At 42.6% G+C, this 4,995-nt stretch overlaps 1 pseudogene; it reads right to left on the minus strand.

Annotated features, from left to right (window-relative positions):
• Positions 1 to 4,225: 4,225 nt before the first annotated feature.
• The window catches only part of LOC104914639, a 1,504-nt pseudogene continuing 734 nt past the window's right edge, over positions 4,226 to 4,995 (minus strand).

A 4,995-nucleotide genomic window follows, 5' to 3' on the forward strand; every position in this document is an offset into this window, starting at 1 on the left:
TTTGTCCAAAGGTGCCATCAATCCATCATAGAAGGCCATGATAAAGAACCAGTGAGCAGCTGCTGCGGTGAAGGACTAACTAATATATTCCTTTGTCACTTTTTTTCCTCCTTAGCACTCTTTTCTGTCTACTGTGGCAGAAGATATAGTGTCTCAAGCGAGATCCTGGGAAGGAATGCACTGGCACGGGAAGTGCTTAGGACTGGCTTTGAAAGAAACTGAAGAATCCTTGGTTTTGAATGAAGCAATTCCTCGTGTGAGCACAGACAAACTCCTCTGCATGACTTATCCTTGTAACTTAAGAGGTGTAGCTACAATTTTTGCTGGTAATGCACCACAGTTCATTAAGTTTCTCTTGAGTCTCAAGCTTATAAGTGTTTATAGAGTTTTAGACTGAGGTAGACCCATCCTACCACTTCTGGCAGAGTTAGAGGGGTATGAGCAGAATAGGAGCACTTTCCCATCTTCTCTGCTTTTTGCATTAGGATTTAGCCCCAAACTAGGAAGCTGGAGACATGCAAGCATTTATGCTCACTAGCCATTTTGGCACATAGTAGCAGAAATTTTCAGGTTTCCATTCTGTGTTTTTCAGGGAGAGAAGCTTTCTCTAGTTCCTGTGTGGGCCTTTCACATTTTATTGGGCTTTGGGAACTTTGTTGCTTTCCAGTAGACCTTGAAGCATATTTCTTGCTTCAATATGATGGTGCCCATGAACGGAAATCACAGGGATTTCATAAATGGCTCTTATAATACTACTCTGTTTATTTCTCTTTCTCTATAGTAATACCAAATAGCCATCCCTGAGGCAACAATTTGAGACTGGTGTTTTCTTTAAAGCAGGTAATGTTTTCATCAAAAAATCTTCATATTTTAGTTGCTATTTATGTTCTGTTGCACAGTGGTAAACTGTCTGTATTTCCAACCATTTTACCATTACAATGTACAGTTTAGGATGGCTCTAACACAGATGGTTGGTGATAATCAGGTGAGGTTCTGATACTGTTGCCCAGAGAAGCTGTGGATGCCCCATCCGTGGAGGTGCCCAAGGTTGGATGGGCTCCTGGGCAGCCTGATCTGGTGGGTAGCAACCTTGCCTATGGCAGAGATGTTGGAACTAGATGATTTTTAAGGTCCCTTCCAATTTAAGCCATTCTGTGATTCTATTAAATCTAGAAAATAAGGCAGAAAGAAGTCATTTATCCAGTACATAGCAGTTTTCTAATTAACCAGGTAAAGCCTGGATTTCTGCTTCATTCTCTCTCTATTCTTACACTGGAATTCAGTGTTCTCATTTTTACTTAGTTGCTTGCTAGTCTCATAAGCCTGTGGAGATTAGCTGCTGTCTTGACTGTTGTTCCCAAGTTGGAGGGCAAAACCAGAAGTCACTGCCTGGCTTTCAACAATTCTGGTATGCTTTGATTCATTAACTTTCTCAGTGCCAAAAGATGTTTTTGTCTGTTGTGTTTTCGGGACAGAAGGTACTGCCTACCTGAAAGATTGCTTGTGGCGTTTTCCATTAGCTTGCACACTGGCCTCTGGGAGGTGGAATGAGCAATGAGGATTGCTTGTATAATTCTGAATTTGCAAAAACTGCACTTAAAAAAGTGCTTGTCAAGCTTCTGGTTTTAAGCTTTTCAACTCCCTGATCATTCAGGCTGATATAAGTTACATGATTCTATACTGATATATAGTAAAAGGCTACATTTTCTTAGATGGACCATGGAGACTGCAGTATTTCTACCAAAACTCCGAGAACTATGATGTGTGCTCCCTCCTCCTTGATTCTCTGGATCCGCTCTTCCTGTCCTTGCATAAAAGCGTTGAGGTTGCTAAATCTAATGGCAGTGGCTTCTCATCTGTTCAGCATGCTGCTGGCTAATCCTGCTCCACAGGGCTGGCTGTTGCCTCTTTCATAGAAATTATAAGAAGAAAAGTCCAGCAAGAGGTAATCTTGCCAGCAAAACCATGGGAATTGGCTTACTTGGTACAAAACTAACTGAAAATCTTCCTTCTGTAGTACTTTTATTTGGCACTTGTTATGGCATTCAGAGACATCACTGGGTATGAATAACCTCATGTGTTTTCTGTCAAGGCAAAAGTTACTGCGCACACTGTATTTTCCAACAGGAATAATGAAGACAGAACTCAAGCAGGCTGCATACTTGGGGAATGCACAACTTGGGGGGATGCACAACACAGAAAAGGACTGGGAGGGTCTGATTGACTCATGTACCCCCTTGTCTTCATTCTGATATGCCTGCACACACATTTAACACTGTAGTTTCAAATGGCCAAATGAAATGCAGTGAAATCTTTGTATGATTCTGCTTCTTTTCATCACGTTACATCATGACTCTGGCAATCTTTGAAGATGCAAGACCTGAACTCACTGCCCTACTTGCCCAGGAGTGGTTTTGGTTAAATCATGCAGTTGCATGCATTCTTGTGCACTCACAGATGTGCCATTATTTGTTCAAGTGGTAGGAGTCCATCCTATAGGATGGAGAAGAGACTTTCTGATAAGACTGAAGATCTGCATGTCTTGTGCTTGATCTGGACATTGTTGGCTATACTCGTTCTTGCCTTTTGCCACTTTTTAGTCACTGCTGAAGATTATCCAGACACAGGAGTGCAACTCATCAATCTTCCTGCTGCAGCACATTTACAAAGTCTTGGCACAGCTGACAAAAATTTTGGGAAAGAGTGTGGATGAGACTATCAGCACCCTTCATCTTGTCCTAGGCAGCTTCCTCAAGGATCCCCATCAGCACCCAGGACAGTGTAAGGAAATGGCAGGATTTTAAAGGCAGCAGTTATCTAGCTTCTTTGACTCTTTCCAATGGGCAGTAGCTGAACTGATGTGGAAGACGCATCAATTTGAGGCTTGTTTCTTACAGAAGGAGTAAAGAATTCCTGGCTGTTTACTTGCATTTTGGAAAAGGAATTGCTGAATAAATATCCTCATGATGTATTGACAGAGCTTTCAGTTTGCAAACAGAGGTGCATGTAAAGCACAATGCTGTGTGTAATTTATATGCTACTCTTTAAATGCTACCAAGAAGATATTTGATAAAAGGGGATTGGCAGAGAATGGCTTACAGTAGAATTTGGAGTTCAAGTTAACATGAATCATTGCTGTAGAGTGTTCTATATGTAACAGCCACATTTTTGGTGCGTGACAGCACAGGTCATTACTCAGGTTCTGTTCTTCTCTCTGTCATTGCTCACAATCTGACCTTGGACAAGTTGTTTAACCTTTCTGGGATTATGACTTATAAATGTCTGCATCATTCACATAAAAGCCTGAGATTACTGTCTGCTGTTTTGGATGGTGCTCTCTGGCTTGGCTGAGATACTCATCTTGCTTCTAAGACCTCTGTAATTCCTCTTGGCTCATCAAGCAAACTTACAAGGATGTCCTATCTAGAAGCTAAGAGAATCAAAGCGTTTTTGTAATTGAGACACTGTGAACATAACTCTTAAATATTTCTCTTGCAGGGCCAGTTCACTTTGATGGGATGCTTTCAACCAAGGAGATAAGAAGCAAATGGGAAGAAATTGTTGCAAGCACAGTTATTGTTCCTGATTTGAAGGTGATAAATTTGTTGTAAAAAAAAGAAAATAAATGCAGTAGCTGAGCAATTCAAAAACCACTTTTTTGGAAATCTGACCTGCTGTGATGCCTGTGCTGCCCTTTTCACTCGGCTATTCCTGAATCCAAGCTGTTTATGGTACAACTGTAGGTAAGTATAAATTTATATGGTCACTTCCATCTCTAGGCTCAACGATTCTGTGATTCTTTTATGAAAAACACAGAAGTTGTATGTGTGAGGTCAGCCAACTTTATTCTATGTGTGGAAATGAGAATCTGAGGGTTGAGTTGTGCTGTGATAACTTCGTACAGATGGGAAAGTAGAAATATCTGAGTTCAAAGTTTTTGTCCCAGTGAGCAGAGGAGTGCCCCAAATTATCTGCTTTTTTCCTCCATAATTGTTATCTAATTAATGGAGGATCCCAGAGCTGAGTGAGCTGCAGAACGGGGAACAACTTTATGGCATAAACAGCTGTCTGGCAGTATGTTGTTTTGACACACCTTTCTCTAAGAGTTCTTCTGCTTTGATGTATTTCTGTGTCAGTTGGTCATTCCATTAGGGTCCTTTCATACAGATTACAGAGCTGATCTCAGCCCAGAGATCCCCAATCTCCTTGGCACTTCCTTGCCCACTCAAGGCTGGAAACCTTGCAGGAGCTCTGTGAAGTGACCATCCTAAAGGTGAGGCACATCAGATCTGTGTCTGTGAATTCAGACCCACATGGAGGCAATGGATTTACACAGCCCCAGCAACCCACATGTAGAGATGACTTCCCCTTCTCTGCCTCTGAAAATGCCTGTGATGGAAACTGTTCTGTTAGCACATTACTGCTCTGCTGACCACACAACATAAGCATCACTGTTAAGAATACACAGCTAGTTGGAAGACTTGGAAGACAGCCTGCATGTCTCCGGCATCTATGACTCCTCTGCATCTTATGCAGGCTGTTTTGGGAGCACTGCTGAAATAGTTGCTACTCTTCAGTGCTAAACACAAGCAGCCACTCTGATGAGCATGCTTAGCTTTCTACACACACAGCCTGGTCCTAACAACTTGATTCTGGGTTCCTTAGTCCATGAAATGGACTGGAGACCTGTAACCAGTGGTGTACCCCAGGGGTCTGTGCTGGGTCCGATCTTGTTCAACATCTTCATCAATGACCTTGATGAGGGGATAGTGGCCACCCTCAGCAAGTTTGCTGATGATACGAAGTCGGGAGGATTGGCTGACACGCCTGAAGGCTGTGCTGCCATTCAGCGAGACCTGGACAGGCTGCAGAGCTGGGCAGTAAGAAACCGGATGAGGTTCAACAAAAGCAAGTGTAGGGTCTTACACCTAGGGAGGAATAATTGCATGCACCAATACAGGCTGGGGGATGAGCTGCTGGAGAGGAGCTCTGCAG

Source organism: Meleagris gallopavo, chromosome 30 (genome assembly GCF_000146605.3).
Source record: "Meleagris gallopavo isolate NT-WF06-2002-E0010 breed Aviagen turkey brand Nicholas breeding stock chromosome 30, Turkey_5.1, whole genome shotgun sequence".
In the NCBI taxonomy this organism is placed as follows: Eukaryota; Metazoa; Chordata; class Aves; order Galliformes; family Phasianidae; genus Meleagris; species Meleagris gallopavo.